Genomic DNA, 21,960 nt, shown 5'->3' on the forward strand with positions numbered 1-21,960 from the left:
GCACACTTGTGTCTTTTAGCCATTTAAAAGTTGTAGTGGAATTGTTTAGCCTTGCAAACCTCATTCATGTGCCAAGTACGGATCCCATCCAGGTCTATCATGTGAAGTAACAACAGCAGCAAATGTCTCTATCGAGGTGTTGTCATCCACCATCAAGATGTTGCCGTTGCATGCAGAGACACACTGCATTTATATATGTCACTGCATGCAGGGACATGTAAGAACAATCTCTGAGAAGTGCCATGACAGTATTTGCAAACCATCCATTATACCACTTCAATAAGTGTTGCTTATTAGATGTTTTCGGAGACACAGGGACATGCAAGAATGATCTCTGAGAAGTGCCATGATAGTATTTGCAAACCATCCATTATATCACTTCAATAAGTGTTGCTTATTAGATGGTTTCGGAGAGACAGTGTACTTGTATCAAAGGTCTAGACTACCCATTGCAGATCAGGATGAGCTTTCAGATGTTTGCAGATGATACAGCAGCTTACCTAGGTGCAGATGAGGGAAATTTTAGGGTGTTTGTTTCAGCCATGGAGGTTTTTTGTTTAGCTTTTGGTGCACTCATTAACTGGCACAATCTAATCTTATGGTTTCTGTGTTTGTGACTCTCAGTCGATATGGAAGCTTCATGACCACACCACTTGGGTCGCATATGGGACTTCTCTGAGGTACTCTGGCTGCCAGATTCAGATATATATTTCTTCAGTGCAGCAGTTACACCCATCATTATTGAGGATTAGACATGAGCTTTTACAATTGAGTATTGCTAAGCTCTCCCCAGCTTGGAAAAGTAATGGTAGCCAATCAGCTTCTTCTAGTGACTTTGTAGTTTTGTATTGTAAGGATGGGGTGGGAGCCCAAGAAGAGATAAAGTCACATGATTATCCAACGGAGGTCTAGAGAAGAATTAGGGCAAATCAGTTCAGAGCGTCAGAGTAGAGCTTTATTGGTGAAGCCTATTGTTAGAGGACTGCTTCCAAGAGAGGAGCTATGGAAGGAGTTTCTTCTTGGAGACTATAAGAGACTAGACCTCAGCTAGGCAAGCCCTGGAAGCCTAATATCAGGTGATTTTCTCTCTGATCTAAGCCAGATATCTAAGCTATAGTTTATCTTGGTGATTTTTGACAGGCATCTGGGCCTCTCCCAAGGCTGAGATTTGGGCTTGCCTACACCACTTGGTCAGCACAGGAACCCTCTCCCCAGATCAAGAACTTGCATGTTTTGAGTGCCCAAATGGCTGATTTTCCTTAGTTCTCCTACCTGAGGGGCCTTAGGTCTACCTTTATCACCAGGCTTCATAATTTCATCTTGGTTCTTAGCACCATAGAAACACTGATATCAGGCTTCTCCTCCTTTGCTATTGACATCCATGGCTGAGAGGGGGTTTTTACCCTTCATTTGGTATCTTTAGGATTTTGGCATTGTCTCCTTGTCCTTGACATCAGCATCCCTTCCATGTTGTATCCTTCCGCAGTGGTTCAGGTGGGGACGTGGATCGGTAGGCCTTCAGCGGTGTGTTCTGCATCTCTCAGTGGCTCTGTCAATGTGACTGCTCATGGTGGAACCGCAAGTTGATGTGGAGTATGCTCTGAAATGTTAGATGTAGATGCAGCTCTGAAAAAGTTTATGGCGTGTCAATTTCTCTACTTTGTAGTTTTTAAAGAGTCTTTGAGGGGACCACAAACACGAATTTTCTCAAGTGCTAGCCAATACCTTCTTTGTGGATGCATATTTGTTCTTACATGCATTGTTATTGTGATATGTGATACAACACTTGTGTGTGTTTTCTAGCTGAAATGAGAGTAACCTTACCTTATTGATGGTTTTATCTGTCTGATTTCATGTGCAGGAGGTACACATTCTACATAACTACAAGCTGGATTTTTATAATAAGGAAATTCGCATCGCCATTTTGGGGTTCATACGTGAGGAGATGAAGTTTGCCTGCATAGGTGTGTGTCAAAAAAAACCTTCAAAGTTGACTAAATGTGTTATAGGTATGTAAATGTTCACTTGGAAACATAAGACTATCTGGTTCAATGAAACAAATGGAATTTCATATTCCACACAGCCATATTTGGTTTCAAGTTTTCTAAGTTTCCTTAATGTTGAATGCATTGGTTTTTCATTCCCTTAGATTGGTGCCAGAGTACTCTGCAAGAAAAAATCAACTTGCAACTACTATGAACGATCAGATGTGAGACTCAGTTGCAAGTAGGCTTTACTCTATCTTTTAATAATCTGCACCTTGCTCTTGTGTTTACCAAAACAACAGGTATGGTATAGATCAAAAGTTTCCAAAACATACTTTTGCACATACTGACTTGAAACCACTTGTCTGAACACAGAACTGGACAATTATGTTTACAAAAAGCATACTTTTCCCAGTGATTTTTTCAAACCTTGATCTTGTTAACTCTTTTAGTTTATGCCTCTAACTTGGTAATAAACAGAAATATTATACCCTCTCAAATAGTTCTGTCCAAGGCTTATATGCATACTAATGGAAAACATATGATAAAAGTCATGACACCAAAAAGCATCAGATGCTAGGCTTGCAAGGAACCCTTTGAGTAGGGCTGTATACTTTGAATGGTGATCCATGCATTAAAAGCCTCATTCCAAGGCTCCACTCTCAAAGTAGCTCTTAGAAGTGTGCAATGAGGTACACTAACCTGACTAAAGCTTGATCCACTATGCTGAGGGTCCAAAGCTTGTGACAAGCCATTCTGGCCTGTGCTGGCTTCCCATTTCCCACTGAACAAATGAATTTCTAGACGAGATGTGGCACCAAGCTGATGTAAGATCTGAAAAGGCTCAAAGAAGACATAGAAGGGTCAAGACCTTATGATAGCCATAAGAACTTGGTTTTCATGTGTTATCACCACAGCTCTGCTTTTGAAGACAGCTATGATATGCTCCAATACAACGTCTATTAGAAAAGTTAGAATGGCACTGCCATGGGCCTAAAATGCATATGTCTAACAATGTTCAATCTATCAAATGGTTAAGGATTCCCATGGGAAGTAAGCAGGGTTTTTACAATGCTGGCCTATCTCTGATGGCACGTTGAAGAGATCAGGATAGATTTTTTCAGAAATCTCCCTGCAGCTGCAAGGTCTAGAAATAACACCTGCCTTAATAGTGGATAGGTTCAGTAAGTTTTGCAGTCAATTCCTTACAAGAGCTTGGCGAGAGCTATAGATGTCACTCAACTATTTGCAAGGCATTGATATATTGTGCATCATTTGCCAAAGATGATGGTATTGGATAACAACAAGCGTATGTCTCGTTTTTGGCATCACAAATGCACACATGTGCATGCATAGATGCACCTGCATGTGCAAAATGCACATGCCATCAGCTTGTGAGCCCAAAATGTTACATTTGAAAAGTTAGGGAATTTTTCCAAGTCCCAAAATAGTTGTCATCTAATGCTATGACTAACTAAATGGAAAATAAACAATAAACATTACATAGTTGATGAGTACAAAATGATGTCTAAGCTAGATACAACGTGGAACTGCTCAAGAGGCACTCTCATCCCAAGATATCTCTCATGGGTCTATCTAACATAGAGAAGCTGAAGCGGTGACGTACGGTTCCCCAATGATACTATAGGATGCTTTGCATTTGCAAACGGTGCCTCCTGCAGAGGTGTAGACCGGCTGGGCATGGGTGACGGGATTTGTATCTCTCTGTACCTGTGTCTAGGGTGGTTTCCTCTAGTGGGGTCGCTAGTTTGTTCGGTGGGGACTCTGTAGTGGAGAGAGTAGCTGATGTAGAACTCTGTGATTGTACGTTGGTGTGCAGCTCTCCGTCTTTGCCATTTTGGTCCATTAGGGGTGCTCTAAAATCAGCCTTCCTTCTTAGATAGGGTGGTAAATAACCTGACTTAGCACTAATTAGAGTAAGCATAAAATTCACATAAACTGAAAATGCACACTTTACCACTTTGATCTTGGACATTAGGCACCTTGTTGGCCCCAAAACTGGTGCCCCTTGTGGTATTTCTTTATCTTATATTGCAAATGGAAGGAGTACAATTGAGATCCTGTGATCTCCTCTGCTAATTCAAGTGCCTCTTGTTGTTAAAATTAATTAGCAAGCTTCCAAACCAATTTACCCCTTGGTTTGTTTGGGATTGGCCTTCACCCTGCTCCTTGAAAGAATTTCAAAGTTTCATCATGAGAAACATTGAAAAATTGCTGCTGCCCTTCTCAAACATGAAGGGGTGAGAGTGCGCAATGGCGTGCAAGGTCAAAGCATTAGTTGAAGAGCAGAGATGAGCTGAGAGTTAGAGGAAGAGTGAACGCAGAGATAGGTGTACCAATGTGATGGTATACAAAGAATGTATTTATATGTTAGGGTACATTAAGGGTGTGTTCACACCCGTAAGTCTATTTACATGGAGACGAAGGGATTTTACACCCAACAACCTCCCACTTAAAGGCTCGAAGTGGTACCTTTAAGCTAACCAACTCACACCAAAGGAATGCAATGCTCCTGTGAGCCTTTGCAAGAGATTTAGTAAGAACATCTGTAGGGTTATCTTGGGTTTTGACCTTAGTCAGTGTGACAAGATCATCATCCAAAACCTGTCGAATAAAGTGATACCGAATATCTATGTGTTTGGTACGTGCATGGAATATGGCATTCTTAGCCAGACATACTGCACTTTGGCTATCACAAACAAGCATTGGAGTATGTGAAGAAAGACCAAAATCCTTGACCAAACGGCCAAGTCAAATAGTTTCCTTAGAAGCTTCTGTGGCTGAAATATATTCAGCCTCTGTAGTACTCAGTGCCACAATTTTCTGCAATCTTGAACACCAAGAGATAGCCCCACCAGCCAAAGTAAAAACATACCCACTGGTAGATTTCCTAGTGTCAAGATCTCCTGCCATGTTTGAATCACAAAATCCTTGCAACTCTAGTGTACCCTTTCCATAGCATATACACTTTTCTTATGTACCTTTCAAGTATCTGAAGATACATTTCACTGCTTCCCAATGTGGCTTGCCAGGGTTAGACATAAATTTACTAACAACTCCCACTGCATGAGCAATGTCAAGGCGAGTTGCAACCATGGCATACATCAAAGATCCACAAGCTGATGCATAAGGTATATCCTTAATGACACTAGCAGCTGCATCATCCTTAGGGCAATCAACTTTGCTAAGCTTTGTATGTGGTGGTAAAGGCACACCAAGAGGCTTAGCATCAGCCATATTAAACTTGTCAAGTACTTTGCCGACGTATTTGTCCTGTGAGAAAATCAACAAATGTTGTTCTCTGTCTCTTTTAATGCGTATGCCCAAAATGTGTTCAGTTGCCTCCAAATCTTTCATAGAGAAGGCTGAACTCAGCTGCCTTTTAAGAGCATTCAAAGTACTCTTATGCGATCCTGCAATCAGCATGTCATCCACATATAAAACCAGCACAATAAGGCTGCTATCATCAGCCTTTTTAGTGTATAAGTAGTGATCTGCATGATTGCGTTTAAATCCATGGCTAAGCGTAAAGGTATCAAATTTTTTGTACCATTGTCTAGGGGCTTGTTTCAGCCCATATAAGTTGCGTTTCAGCTTACAAACCAAATGCTCTTTTCCTGGAATAGCAAATCCTTCTGGCTGTTTCATGTACAACTCTTCATCCAAGTCACCATGAAGAAACGCGGTCTTCACATCCATCTGATCCAACTCTAAATCCAAGGATGCAGTGAGAGCAAACAAAACACGGAGCGTAGTCATCTTCACCACTCGTGAAAAGACCTCTTGGAAGTCTATGCCTTCCTTTTGTGTATAGCCCTTAGCAACTAGCCGTGCCTTATACTTGGGCTTCCCATCAATACATTTCACTTTGTAAACCCATTTATTAGGAATAGCTTTCCTATCCTTGGGTAAAGGTACAAGCTCCCATGTGTTATTTGCATATAGAGACTTCATCTCTTCTTGCATATCAAGCTCCCACTTTCTCTTGTTTTCACATGACTGTGCCTCTTTAAAGTTTAAATGTCAGAGGCTCACCCTCATCAGTCAACAAAATGCAATCCAAAGATGGCTGAAACATTTGTGGCTGCCTTCTAACACGTGTAGACCGTCTTACCCAATGATCTGTATTATGAGGCAGTGGGCATACATTCTGAGGAATGTGCAGACCATCACCTGGTGGCTGATTTTCAGCATTTTCTTGCTCCTGTAATCTGTTTTCAGCATGTTCTTCTTACTGTTCTATTTCATCCTGTGCATCTATTTGCTGTCCATGATCTTCTGGCTGTAGCATTTTCAGCATCAAAAGGGATATAATTTTCAGCTAATGGCTGGCTGTTCATGCTGAAATTTGACCTTCTTTTTGTCAAGATCACCATGTGTAGTATTTTTCAGTAACTTTGCCTCATTAAATACTACATCTCGGCTGCATACTATCTTCCTGCCCTGAGGAAGCCAAACTCTACAACCCATTTCTCCTTGATCTCCATATCCCATGAAGATGCCCTTGATGGATTTCATTTCTAGTTTGGTCCTCTGTTCTATAGGTACATGCACAAAGGCTTCACAGCCAAATACACGCAAATGGTCATATGAAGCAGATTTGCCAAACCAAACCTCTTCAGGAATGCCATTTTCCAATGCACGATTGGGAGAGCGATTGCATACATGAGCTATAGTTTTAAGAGCCTCTCCCCAAAACTGGTGCGGGAGATTAGCTGTGGATAGTATGCATTTGACTCTCTCACAAAGTGTGCGGTTAAATCTTTCAGCCACGCCATTTGATGCAGGGTTATAAGGGGTTGTCAACTCTCTCTTAATGCTATGCATCTCACAAAACTTCTTAAATTCTTTTGAGACATACTCACCCCTATTATCTGTTCTTATGGCTTTCAACTTAAGCCCTTTTTGTGTGGTAACAAAGGCATGAAACTTTTGAAAAGAATCCAACACTTTGTTTTTGCTCTTAAGTGTATACACCCATGCACCCCCATACGAATTAATAGGCATAGTGCACACATCAGAGTGTACTAGGTCAAGAGCATTAGACTTCTTAACGACACCAGAGTAATAAGGAGACTTCACTTGTTTTCCATATAAGCAATCATTACAGAATTCGAGGCCAGAGCCTTTTACATTAAATCTCCCTAAAGAGGAGAGAACTTGAAGGCCTTTCTGGCTCATATGACCAAGTCTTTTGTGCCAAAGCTCCATCTATGAATGGACTTCAGCCATAGCCAAGAACTTGCCAGATAATGCTTTACAATGCAAGTAATAGAAAGTCCCCCCTTTGCTGCCTTTAACAATCAGCATAGAGCCCTTATGGACCTTCCAAGATCCACCACCAAATATAGTAAAGTACCCTTTAGCATCAAGCTGCCCAACTGATAGTAGACTCTTCTTTATGCCAGGTACAAATTTGACATCTTGCAAAATCAGCTCTTGGCCATTTTCAAGAGCCAAGTGAATGGTGCCAACACCCTCTATCTCACATGCATAGTTAGTACCCAAGTAAACCTTGCCTAGGCAACCTGTAATGTATTCAGAAAATGACTCCAAAGAGGGGGTAACATGAAAAGAAGCACTGCTGTCCACTATCCATGATTGTGACAGCCCATCATGAGCTGAAAATAAGGCATCAATTACCTCCTTTTTGGTGATGTGCATATCACTTGTTGCTGCCAGAATATCTGCATCATTAGATGAGGCTACAACAAGTATCTCTTCGGTGTCAGGAAGCTCTTCAATGACCACACCACACTGGATGCAACATTTGCCTTTGCAACTTCTTTTGAGGAAGAGCTGTCATCATCTTTCTTTTTCTTGTTGTTTCTTTCTTTCTTGCTCTTTCTTGAAGTACCGGTAATCGGGCTTTTTATGCCCTTTACACCCACACTGATAGCCTATGACATCCTACTATTTTCCCTTGCTTTTGCTTCTGCTTTTACCTTTACTGGCTAGATTACCCCTCTTTTCAGACCTGCCTCTTACATGGTAAGCTGAGCCACTGCTTTCACCACTAAACTTTCTTCTGATTTCTTCATTCAGGATTGAACCTCTAACACCATCAAAAGTCAAAGCGGGGTTGTTGCCAAGTGACACAACCCAACTGTCAGGCAAAGTCATCAATAAGAAAATAGCTTTCAATTTATCATCAAAAGTTGTCAAACCAGAGTCCTGGAGCTGACTCAAAACCCTTGTGAAAGTACTCAAATGCTCAGATACTGGCTTAGACTCATCCAACTCCATGCCCACGAGTTTACGCATAAGATGCACTTGATCCATAGGAGTTGTATTTTCATAAGTGTCCTTAAGCTTTTTCCATATAGCACAACCTGTATCAAGACACTTGATGTCTGTAAGTATATCATCAGACACTGCCATCTTAATGTATGCAATGGCCTTCTTATTAAGTCTAGCCCAATCTTCATTTGTTATAGCTACAGGCTTAGTCTCCAAGAGAGCATCTTCATAGTCCTTGAGAAACAAAATGCCTTGCATCCTATCCTTCCACAAGTCAAAGCTAGTGCCATCAAACCTCTTGATTTCAAAGAGGGATTTTGTGTCATTGCTACTAGAAGCATTTGCAGCCATTTTTCAGCAATACACCAGAAATTCAATGCTGCAATTTATGACAGCAAAAATGAGTTGAATAAACAGCTAATTTCAGCCCAAATTTTCAGCAAATAATAGCAAGATTCAGTCCAAGTACATGTACAGCAGTAGAATGAATGACTTTCAGCACTATGACTGCAATTTCAGTAAACAATAAATGCACACATCACTGCCAAATAACTCCCACTTCAGCAATATCACCAAAAATACATCTGCACCAATCCCAGATCTGCAAATGATCACTAAGACTGCTGCAACATGAATAATCAGCAATACATCAACTCAATGGGAGCTGCCAACATGTATATGGCATACATATGTGCTCGTATCAACTTGTGATACCCCAAAACACAAAGAATTATTTGCAATTTCTCCAAAATCGGACAAGCGGGAGATAAAAATGCTCAAATCACTTTGCTTATGGCAACAAGATTGCTTCAGAAATATTCCCAAAGTGCATTTCACGCATTAACTTTGCCAAAATCTACAGATTTCAGTATAAAACCCCACAATTTCACTGACCAATCTACCTAAAACGGGCAAATTTAGCAAAATACAAAATTTTGCAAAAGCCCCAAATTTCTCAGGTCCAATTGTGCACCAATGTCAGCCAATCTGACTCAAATTTCTCAGGTCCAATTGTGTACCAATGTCAGCCAATCTGTCTCAGTTGACCAAAATTTCGCCAATACAGCAAAAGCCCCAAATTTTATGGGTCCAATGTTGAGAAATTTCACTCAGATGAGCAAATTTCAGTAAATTTGGCGAAATCTTCACCACACTAAGCACTATTTGTGAAAAATTGAGGCATCTGTGTTGGAATTGCAGACATTGTGCTCATTTGAATTGGGGATTTCGCCAAAATTGTTGAAATTTTGCTCATTTGAGTGAAATTTCTCAACATTTGGCCCAGAAATTTGGGTCTTTTCCCAGATTTGAGAAATTTAATGCAGGACAAGAAAAATTTCCTGAGAAATTGTAGGAATTTGTGACATTTTGTCCCCGACATTTAGGGCTTTTCATGTACATGTACAAATTGGGCTGGAATTAACCCAATTTCTTGACATTGAGGCACATTGGACCCTGTGCAATTTGGGGCTTTTTGCGATTTGGGCAAAATTTGTGCAGCATTTGGTCATTTTATGTACATGTAGGTTGAATTCCGCGCAATTTGGACTTCAACACTTGGTAAAATTTGGGGGTTTTACTGAAATTGCTTTATTTTGGCAAAATTGGATAGTGCTATGCATGATAGAGGAAATGCAGATGTGTGTTTGACGCTTTGAGGACAAAATTTTGGGGCTTTTGACCGTTCGTGTCAAATTTTATGCTCGTAGGTACATGTACACCAGAAATTGGAGCTGAAATTTTGGGATTTCTCATGTAATGTGATGCACATGCCCTTGGAACAGCTGTAATCAGTTGGATAATGCTGTAGCACTTGTTTTGGCGCTTTTGAAAATTTAATTACAGATCTGAAATCTGTACTTCTGCGTGGTCGTTTATTGCTGATTGGTACTTGTTTGTACCTTGGTCACTCGGGTGACAGTTTGGGCCTGCATTTACTGGTTTATTGGTCACATTTGGGCTGAAAATCATGGCTGGCAGTAATGACAGCAGTAATATGATGTACATAAAGAAGCTTGAAGGCGCACACAATTTTGTAGTTTTGCAAAAGCAATGCTACAATATCCTGTTACAAAAGAAGCAGGCAAAGCCGATCAAAACCAAAGGGGCAAAGCCCGTGGACATGGATCAGGATGATTGGGATGAGTTGAATGAGCTTGCATGCTTAACCATAGAGCTATCAATTTATGATGCCTTGCTGTTCAACATTGAAGGTTTGGATTCTGCATATGCTATATAGACTAGACTGGAAGAACTGTATGCACAGAAGAGTGCTGCAAGCAAAGTGTATTGGCTGAAAAAGCTTATGGATTTGCGTATGAAAGAAGGTACAGCAATGTCTACTCACTTGAGTGAGTTTAACTCCATTTTCAGCGGGCTGGTTGCCTTGAAGTTTATGATTGATGAGGAATTTAAGGCTACTTTCTTGCTTTGCACTCTACCAGAGAATTGGGATACATTCAGGACTGCAACGAGTAATTCTAATGTGATCCTTTTGTATGCTGATGTAGAGAGTGCTCTACTTATGGAAGAGATGAATCAATAAAACAATGCATCCAGTAAGTCTTCTAGTGCTTTGCATACTAGGGACAGATTACAGCAAAAGAGCAAATATGATGGCAAGGGATGCCATAAATCACATGGCAAAGATGTTGAATGTCATCATTGTGGCAAGAAGGGTCACTTTAAATGTGAATGCTACAAATGGAAGAAAGAGAAGAAGGACAGTCAGCCTAAGAAGAGCAATGTAAAAATTGAAGAGGTGAGTGTAGTCACTCATAACAGTGACAGTGGGAGTGATGTACTCTTTGTCTCTTCACATTTTGGTGCATATGCTTTACTTGCAAATACAGATGATGACATGCATACTTGGATTCTTGATTCAGGTGCTTCCTTTCATGTCACCCCTCATCATGAGTGGTTTTCTGTCTATACAGGGGGTCGACATGGTGTTGTCCATCTTGGGGACAACTGTGCATGAGAGATTGCAGGTATTGACGGTGTGCAGTTACTATTTCAGCATGGCTCTCTCTTTACACTTCAGCATGTATGGCATGTACCTCAGCTCAAGAAGAGCTTGATTAGCACAGGGTAGCTAGATGATGATGGTTTTCATACCACCTTTAGTGATGGAAAATGGAAGATCTGTAAGGGATCTAGGGTTATTGCGAGAGGTTGCAAGAGTGATACTTTGTATCCACTTCATGTATCTAGTGTGCATGACCATGTTGTTGCCGTGACCGAGCAGCCAAGCGTTTCTTTGTGGCATGGCCGGTTGAGACACATGAGTCAAACAAGAATGAAAGTGCTTTCTCGTTTGGGTTACTTGCCTTGTCTTCGTTATGTTGATTTTGAGCATTGTGATCATTGCATTTATGACAAACATGCACAGACGTCTCACAAAAAGTCTCTTTCCTTGAAATCTTCTCCTCTAGAGTTAGTACATTTGGATGTATGTCAAATGCAGGATTATCTTTAGGGGGAAAGAAATATTTTGTCACCTTTGTCGATGATGTTACACGGAAAGTATGGGTTTACTCTATTCGTAGCAAGGATGAAGTGCTTGACAGGTTTGAAAAATTCTTGGCATTGGCTAAAAATCACACAGATAGACACTTAAGTGTCTTCGCTCTGACAATGGTCACTACCTTTTGGATTCCGGGAAGAAATTAGACCTTTTGGACAGCATATACCGGGAAGAAATACCTTTTGGACAGCAAAATGTGCCCGTTGTACATCAGCAAATACCTTTTGGACAGCAATGGAAGAAATACCTTTTGGACTTAAGTGTCCGTAGGGTTGTATTCCGGGAAGAAATACCTTTTGGACAGCAAAATGTGCCCGTTGTACATCAGCAAATACCTGCTGTAAATGAACCTGTAAATGTAAGAAATGATGGTGGAAATGATCAGCCAGCTATTGTCGATGAAAATGAGCCATTACATGTGCAGGAATAGCCAGGACAACAAGCTGTTAATGTTGATTTGCAGGCTGAAATGCCAGGACAACATGCTGAAAATGGAAATTTTGCAAGAACAGCCAGCAAACAATGACTATTGGGTTAGGAGGTCGTCTAGGGCTACTAGACAACCTGACAGGTTTGTTCCTGGTGCAGTTAATGTGGTTGAGAATGTCATGTTGACAGACTGTGGTGAACCGTCTTGCTTCAAGGAAGCAATGAACAGATAGGACAACAAGTAATGGTATAAAGTCATGCTGTCAGAGATGGAATCTCTTGAAAAAAATGGCACTTGGGACTTGGTGCAGTTGCCTAAAGGGCAGAAAACCCTTCCATGCAAATGAGTTTACAAGATGGTCACTTCTGGTTCCTCACCAAAGTACAAAGCAAGATTGGTTGCAAAAGGGTACAAGCAGGAGCATGGAATTGGCTTTGATGAGATTTTCTCTCCTGTAGTGAAGATGACTACATTGAGAACCATTTTAGGCTTGGTTGCAGTTGAAGATATGGAACTCATACAAATGGATGTAAAGATTGCGTTTTTACATGGTGATCTGGATGAAGACATATATATGCAGCAGCCTGAAGGGTTTGTTGAACAAGGAAAAGAAAAAATGGTATGTAAACTCAAAAGGAGTTTGTATGGTTTGAAACAAGCACCAAGAGAATAGTATCATAAGTTTGATACATTCATGCAGTCCCAAGGCTTTCATAGAAGTCAAGTGGATCATTGCTTGTACACCAAGAAGGTAGCAGATGACATCTTGATTATCTTGGTTTTGTATGTTGATGACATGCTGATTGCTGGCAGGGATACTCATGCCTTGGATTCATTGAAGCAAAGTCTTCATGGCAGCTTTGACATGAAGGATCTGGGTGATACAAATCACATTCTTGGCATGCGAATACTCAGAGATAGATCGAAAGGCTTACTCTATCTATCTTAGCAGGAGTATATCTCCAAAGTTTTACAGCGTTTCAATATGGAGGGGGGGAAAACAATTGGGGTTCCATTGCCTCCATATGTGAAACTCAGTGCAGAGGACATCCCTACATCTGATGATGAGAAGGCTGAAATGGCCAAGATACCATATGCTTCAACTATTGGCAGTTTGATGTATGCTATGGTTGCTACACGTCTTGACATTGCCTTTGCAGTGGGAGTGGTTAGCAGATACATGGCAACCCCTGGCAAGAAGTATTGGGATGCAGTGAAAGGTATTATGAGATACCTCAAAGGCACAAAGGAGTTGTGCATCTGCTTTGGAAAGCAGAAGGCATGTGTTGTTGGCTTTACGGATGCAGACTATGTTGTTCATGCGGACTGTAGGAAGTCCACTTGTGGGTATGTGTTTACTTTCACAAGAGGAGCAGTCTCTTGGATCTCCAGGCTATAAAAGTGTGTTGCATTGTCTACTACAGAGGCAGAGTATGTGGCTGCCACTGAGGCATGCAAGGAGGCTTTATGGCTTTCACGTCTAGTGGGGAACTTGGCATCTCAGAGTTACTTGTTCTCCATTGTGATAGTCAGAGTGCTATTATACTAGCACGGAATCCTGTCTTTCATGCAAAGACAAAGCACATACAGGTGAAGTACCACTTCATTAGAGATGTACTTGACAGCAAGAGCATTGAGCTTGTCAAAGTGCATACAGATGATAACCCTGCAGACCTTCTCACGAAGGTCTTCCAACAGAGGAGTTTGCTCATTACCGACAGATGATGGGAGTTGGATAGATATATTTATTTCAGCTTTGTACATACTTAGACTTAGCTGATTTTTTTCTCCTCTTAAGGCACATTGTCTTTAGGTGGGAGGTTGTTGGGAATGAAGGGCCATCGTGCCTTTTATACGTGCACGACTGTGAACACACCCTTAGCACATTGTACTTTCATATATATATCTATCTAAAAACCTAAAGTGGTACACTCGTCATTGTACCAAAAAACGTGTTCACTCTCTACTGTGCTCTCTCACACTCTCTCAGTCTCTCTCACTGCGCGTAACGACTGTCTGCCTCGATCTCCATGCCTAATCGATTCCTACAGTGACCAACGGTAAGCGGTTGCAATCGGAAGAAAGACGCAGGTGAGGAGAGAGAAAGACTAAAATCGTAGGTAGGACAGCCCACAGGAGAAAGACTAAAAAACGTAGGCAACAGGATAGCTTGCAGGAGAGAGAAAGACTAAAAACGTAGGCAGCAGGTGAGAGAAAGACTAAAAACGCAAGCAGGATAGCTTGTAGGAGAGCAGGAGAGAGAAAGACTAAAAACGTAGGCAGTAGGTGTAGGAGAGCAGGAGAGAGAAAGACTAAAAACGTAGGCAGTAGGTAAGAGAAAGACTAAAAACGCAGGCAGGATAGCCTGCAGGAGAGAGAAAGACTAAAAACGCAGGAAAAAAACAGCAGCAGCAGCAGTCAATATGCTGACATCAGCTCCGAACAGTGTGTGATAGGCTGGAAACAGGCGCTAGACTGTTCTAGACAGCAATGGCCAGCTTGGACCGCGATGTCCTCCGTGTTCGGGGTGTGGGCAGCAAGCTGAAATACCTGAAATCTGCAAAAACGAGATTGTTTTTTGAATGGAGAGCGATCAGCAATAGTCGCTTTGCTGTAAATAGCTGCAAATTGCGGGTGGAAGGCTGGAAACAGGTGCCGGACTGTAGATGACAGCAAGGGTTAGCTGAGACTATGATATCCTCCGTGAAAGGGGTGTGGGCAGCAAGTTGAAAACACCTGAAACCTTCAAGAACAAGATTTTGATGCAACCGAAGAAGAAGATAAGTGGATGCCGAACCCGCCACCGGTCTTTGCCTTCACTGGAGTGAAGGATCTTCGCTGCTAGGTGAGCAGATCTAGCTCTGATACCATGTCAAAAGATGATGTACCAGCGAGATAGTAGGGTTTGCGGGGAGGAACACGGAGTGAACTCGGCAAACATGGAGAAGAGAAGAGAAGAGAGAAGAATTTCTGATGAATGGAACTATGAAGATCGAATCATGAAGTGAATGTGATACAAGGGAACAAGGGTGCTGTAGCAAAAAGGAAGATGATGAAGACAGCCACGAACTAGGAACCGCAATGTCCTCCTGAAGGGCTGTGAGGGTAGTGTAGAGACTGGAGAGAAGAGGTGACGGACTGAATGAATTAGCCGTAAGCAATGAATGAGAGAGTGGCCTATAAATAGGCATAGTCAGTCTAGGATGGCGCCCCTTTTCGGTGCTGCAAACCCTAAACGCAAAACGCAGAAATGCAAAAACGCAAATTGCGGGTGAAGGGTTTCTCAACAAACACTTGGTACCCCCCTAGAATGCTAGCTATCTAGACGACTCTAGTGCCTGGAAAGTCATTGTTTGGAAAAGGACCTCTGCCACTATGGGTGGTGCTCCCATCTCTACTTTGATAATCTCATGTGGTTTAGAGGGCTTACTTGGAATCATCGATGAAATCATTAGTATTGGGGGGTCTCTTCATCTGCTCCAATCCCTCATATATCTCCTTTCACTTGGGTAGTGGTTGATCATGTGTGGCTCTCCTTGTGTGGTAGAGGCTCAATTCCCATACGGGGACCCCCCATAGAAGTGTTGGTGTGATCAAAGTGTCGAAGAGCCAAAACTTTGTTCAAGGCTCCTAAGACTGTATGCGCGTGCACTGGCTCTCCACTAACCCTAGAGCCGCATAGCCCCATATCAGTCTATCCTTTGCTGCCCTCCTCAAAGTGAATCTTGGCCTTGAAAATGTAATCCCCAAGTAAACATATCTTTGAACCATCTCCATTGTCTTCTCTCCATATGCGAGATGGGGTATTGATTGCCGAATCCACTGGGAGGAAGTATTAAACACCATAACCTTGGTTTTCCCAAGTTTCACTTTGAGATCTCTCTCTTGATAGAAGGCTTGTAGTGCATCTAGGTGGTGCTACAATCCTTCCAATGTGTTGGAGATGCCAAATAGAGTAGGTGAGACTCAAGAGTGGGCATCCTTGTTTCACTCCAATGGTGTTGGTGATCTCCTCTGACAACCCTCTTGGTGCTTGTACTTGTCCTGTAACAAACTCATGTAGTGCTAGTAAACCCATCTCATCTTTGTTGGGACCTCTAACTTTTGTTAGTCTTTGTGTGAGCTTGGCATGTGGTATTGTATCAAAGGCCTTATGGAAGTCCACAAAGTAGTAGTATACCTGCCTCCATAAAGCTTGGCTAGCATGTGGCCAATCATTACTATTTTGTAGTTTGTAGGAACCGTGGGGTCTCTAGAGGATTGGTACTATAGTATTAGCTGACCAACTAGCATGGAAGCCTTCACACAAGGCCTTGTTGAACAGGTGAGTTAGAAGGGTTGTGAGTATATCTCTAGCATGTGTTAGGTGCTTTGCTACTAGTCATTCATGGTCTTGAGCTCGCCTATCCTAGAGTCTGTTGATGGCATTGCTAACCCTCATTGTGTTGAAGAAGGCAGACTAGAGTTTTTGGCACACACACATGCACATGTGAATGCACATGCACCTGCAAATGTGATGTGCCAAATGATAATTTGTGATGTATATATAGTGCAAAGTAAAGTCATGTATAGTACAAAACCCATATAGGGATACAACAGAAAAGGAGGGGGTGGTTGGTGGAGCACTCCATGATTGGATGTGTAACTGCGTAATGATGCAATGATACCATGCACTGCCATCCCTGACAAGAGAGTATATGGGTATAGTATGTTATACATCCTCGATGAGTGAGTATATGGGTAGCATCTGGATTGGATCCTCAAATGTGTCATGTGCTGCTTGTATCACTGGTGGATCTCCATCTTCTTTATGGTTACTCCTTGTGTTCGTTACCCTTGCATCATCGCTCTGAATGCAGTTATGATCTCCTTTGCTCTTTATAGTTTCACCCTTTGTGTGTAGGTGCAATCTGTGTGGTCATTGTATGGAAAAAATCAGTGATACTGAAATTTTTGCTCTACAAAAGGCATGCAAAGCATATAGGTGGTGATGTAATCCCTTGGGTGAATCCAAAATGAGAACAATACCATTTGCATAGAATAATATTGGTACCAACACCCCTCCCACCCTTGCTATGCTGGCTCTAGCTCCTCCTTGATCAATGTAATCACACACCTCATCTATATATAAACTAAACAATGCGGTTGAAAAGTGGGCATCCCTATTTCACTCCTATCATATTGTCAATCCTCTTTGATAGCCCCCTAGGTGCACATACATGGCTTGTCATTGTCCCATACGGTGCATAAATGCCTATTGTATATCCTTTGGTACTCCAATATCTTGTAGTCTCTGCATGATGTGTGTACTAGGTACCATATCAAATACTTTGTGGAAATCCACAAAGCATAGTAGATCCTCTAATCTCAAGCTCTCGACCCTCCTCAATGATGGCTTTGAGTGTGAGGATATGGTCCTAGTGTGGTATACCCCCGTGTGAGACATGCCTATCTTTGTGCTCTCCTACCCTACATCTCAGCCCACTCATTGAGTTCATGCTCTAGTATGGATCCATATATATTGGCCAATTTATGGCCTATCATGATGGTCGCATAATTGCTAGAGGGTCACCACTCTTAAAGAGTGGGATTAAAGTATTGTCTAACCAACTCATAGGGAACTCCTCACATATTGTTCTATTGAATGTGCATGCCAATATGGGTGCTAGCACAAGCATGCTGGTTGTAAACGCCCCAAACAACGTAGTATGCTTAACAATTATGATATTTGCTTGTTTTCGAGATTTAATATAAAAGAGAATGAACACTTCAAGTTGAAAATGAAAATTACTCACAAAATTACAGCCATGAAAATGTAAAAGTAATGGAGACAAGATTGAGGGTTGAAGATGGGCAACCCCCCCCGAAGGAATGTATTTCTGCTCAACCCAAGTCCCTTAGGGAAGAGCTCAGTTACAATCAACCTGAGAGTGAGAAGAAGTAATTCTCACTCTCACAAGATCATGCAAAGATGTACAAACACACATGCATTATCTATTATGCAATGATGAGACTGATTTCTTTACAGTATGAGAGAATAAAAAGGGAAATTCAGCCTTTCTCCATCGTTGATCAGCAGTACATGGATAGGGCTTGCTTCTTGTAGCTAAAAAGGAAGAAAAAGCTCGAGAAGGAGGTGTTGTGATGAATTTACAGGCTTGCTGTCCTGTAAACAGCAGTGATAGAAAAGGGAATATGGAGGAATTTGATAATGAAGAAGTGGGGGATGATGATGGGAATGGATGGGGCCAGTTTCTGGCTATCTGTGGGTGCTGTACATGAGTTTACAACAAAGAAAAATAATGATCAATGAAGAAAAACGAGCTCTTATTTATAGGAGAGGGGAGAGCTAGTACAAAAGGGGAAAGTGGAGTAGCACAAGACAAGTGTCCAGCCACATGTCATGGGATGTGACAAGTGGTGGGACACTTGGAAACTTGTGTGACAAGTGTCTTGACACTTGTCTCTTCTCTATGGCCTTCCTTTTTGGGTTGAATACTGTCAAGAATAGAAACAACCAAATTTAGTAAGCACAGTCAGAGTACAGAACTTACTATTTTTAGAATGACATCCCTATTTTTTAGGACTAGCATTTTTAGGCTAATTCGAGGCTCCTAAAATTTAGGGACCTCCTAAAATTTAGGGATCTCCTAGAATTTAGGGACCTCCCCAATATGGGTATCATATGAAAGCTTTTTCCGTGTACATCGCAAAAATGGTATCCGAATCTTCATGTGACTTTCCTATGCAAAGAAATGTGCATTTCAAGCTTTCAGCCCACACATGCACATTATACAAGCATTTCATGATCATGCCATCTTGTTGATTGTAACTGTCTGTTCTGGTGGATCTAGCCCACACTTCAAGGCATCAATCCTTTCTGTGTGCGAGTCTAACCCTGATATGCATGAGTTCTAGTCACAGGCGCCCAATCGGGTCATATAGGTGGAAGTGTGAACTATCTTTTCTCTGACCCACCGCGTGGGTCCACCATAACCTGTGACCACTCATCAGTAGCCAGCTCCAATGCACTTTTCTTTATATCTAATTAGTGCAAAAGAAATAAATTTAATAAATCATTATATAGACAAATTAATGAAAAAGGATACAAATTCTGTTTCTATAGAGTTGTGACACTGGTTGTCCATGTCCGGTGAATGCACAACTCCTCCAATCTGTCCTGTCTAGTGTGATATATTCAATGGTGTCCAACCCAAACTATCCGATTGTTTTAAAGTGCTTGTTTGTGGGCATTTCCCTTTATCCTCTGTTATTTCAAATTAAAATTTCAAGCTCTCACTCTTAAAATCTCTCTTCTCAACCTCTCGAACCCCTACTCCATCAAGCTCTCCTTCACCCTATTTCAAACCTACCTCCACTCTCAAGCTCTCTTTCCTCATGCTCTCCATATGTAATCTAAACATTTGAAATGTATTATTTTAAGTCCCAACATTAAGTATAGGCCTTAAAATTACGTGTATAATTTTTTTTCTCATGAGACATTGATCCAAGATCTATTTGTTTGGTTAGTATCGTACTAGTATTGGGTGGTACTAATCGAATGCCATCGGATGCGACAACCATGCAAGCATGTCAGAAATGTTTTATCACTGGGCCATCCTTATCATGTGGCCTTCCATTTTGTAATCTATAAATCGCATCTCTAGTCATTTTCTAGGCGAAGAAAGACCATTGTGTTGGCCTATAGGCCTATGGGGGTTGCATGGCTGGTTGTCTTGGCACATCATATAGATGTCTCCCATAGTCAAGCCAACTATCTAGTGATGTAATTTGTATGGGGGGTTGTCTCTCATGCAACATCTTCCATGCACTCTTGCTATCATGTCCAATAGTGGATGTATCTCTACTTCTAGTTTTGCCAAATAGGCTTACTTCTTTAGCATAAGGTGTTTGAAGAGTGTCCTTTCTTGATGATGTGTTGGAGTGCCAAAGCTCCACCTCTCTTTGTAAGCAAGTGCAATAACTATGCACTCCTCATCGTACTAGCTATTTTGGGCACAACGGTAGAGCATGTGGGCCTACATCGATCGGTACAAGGTGTGTGGAAATGCATACATGGCTGATCTATTCCCAGTTTGGTCATGCCATCATCTCCAACTCTTGCAGCAGCTCCTCTAATATGTGTTTTGTCCCAACTTGATCCTGCTGTCATTGCTAGCTTAGCAACTCCTCTAGCGTGTGTTTAATTGTAGTTTGGTCCTGCCATCATCTCTGTTGAGAGATAGGCATGTGAACCTTGTGTATTCAAGGGAAATAAGGGTAGATAAGTAATGGACTGGAGGGCAAGGGAAAACCCTAACCCTAGCCATCGAGAGGCTATTTAAATAGCCTAGAGGTCACTCTCAAATGTAAAGAGAGTGTACCAATTGTACTTATGAACAACTCATTAAGTAAGATATTCTTCTTGTACTTGAGCTCTCTCTCTCTCTTGTGCACACCTTCTCATTTGTCACTCTGATATTTCAACATGGTATCAGAGTTGTCTCTGATCCATTGAGCTTCCCACAATCATATCTTGGCTTAAGTGCACAAGATACTTCCATTTCTTGAACCTATTTTTCTTTTCATTGTAGTAGCCAACTCAGACCTGCCTCCATTGGAGGAGCTGGTGTGAGCAAAGGAGGCCACATTTGCTCCTGATTCCTTTTGGAGATTTCTTCCTCAGCGTGTGGTGCAGCATCCTGGTACCTCGAACCTCGACATTGTGGTGGCCGTAGCACAGCATTGTTGTCGACGCAGATTTGGCAAAGTTTTCGACAGCTACATACTTTGAAGTGCAGCACAGGCATCATAGGACGCAATGGAGGTGGCTACTGTGGGGCTTTCATAGCTCCCCAAGAGGGCTATCTAGAGGTGAAAGGGTTTAGAGAAATTCCTTCTCTATTTCCCATACTAAGAAAAATCCTAACTGTGGTTTTTTATGGCAGCCATATCCAAAGCTTCAAAGCTTGCTTTTTTTAGTTTTCTACTCACTAAAGTTATCAACAATGATTTTAGTCACTAATTAAGATTCTGTGGAGTTTATTGCAAATCCAAAAGCTCTCAACTCAGAGCATCTTTAACCCGAGGTGATCTCTCAAGCCAGTTACAATTGGGTTGATGTCAAGTGCTTCACCTATGCTGGCAATGAGTGCTTAATAAATTTGTCTATCACTTCTTGTTGATTATTTTCAAAAACTTGAAAAGTTTTAGACCTTAAGCATGAATCAGTGAGTGCCTAAGTATCATCATCCCATTGACTATTGTAAGGCTATGTGTTAGTTATAAACACATACACCATTGTCATCATCTCTTATCTCATCTTGTAGAATATCACATTTGAGCTTGCTACTTATTAATATAAGTATCATTTCATTTGCCTTTGCACTTATTGGCCGTTGTGTAAAGGATTAGACATTGCCATTGCCTAGTGCAATTGGTAAGACCTTCCTATCATGGCCGTGGCCTATGCCGATGTTAGATCTTAAATCTATAAGCTCGATGGAAAAGACTTTCATCCATGGCAAGTATCAATGAAGTACAAAATGATAGAGTAGGGCTATTGGCCCTTTATCAAATGGACTAAAGTTATTGACTCATCCAACCCGATTGATGTAGAAGATGATGAAAGAGCTCAAGCCATAATCATGCTTCATTTGGATGAATTTATGATTCATCACATTGACCAACTCTCCACTGCCAATGAGAAATAGGATGAGCTTGAAAAGCGTTATGGGGCTAGAGAAAAGAACTCTACG

At 41.5% G+C, this 21,960-nt stretch overlaps 1 protein-coding gene across 6 annotated transcripts in view; it reads left to right on the plus strand.

Moving 5' to 3' along the window:
* LOC148041188 (DNA-directed RNA polymerase subunit beta) overlaps positions 1 to 21,960 on the plus strand; it is a 117,315-nt gene that overhangs the window by 90,878 nt on the left and 4,477 nt on the right. For all 6 annotated transcript variants that reach the window (XM_087677563.1, XM_087677555.1, XM_087677579.1 and 3 more), the window contains one exon: positions 1,862 to 1,964. The gene's annotated coding sequence lies outside the window, so the exon portion shown is untranslated. The remainder of the gene's footprint in view (positions 1 to 1,861; positions 1,965 to 21,960) is intronic.

Source organism: Lygodium microphyllum, chromosome 1 (assembly GCF_053477565.2).
Source record: "Lygodium microphyllum isolate KBCC chromosome 1, Lygodium_microphyllum_v1.1.10, whole genome shotgun sequence".
NCBI lineage: Eukaryota > Viridiplantae > Streptophyta > Polypodiopsida > Schizaeales > Lygodiaceae > Lygodium > Lygodium microphyllum.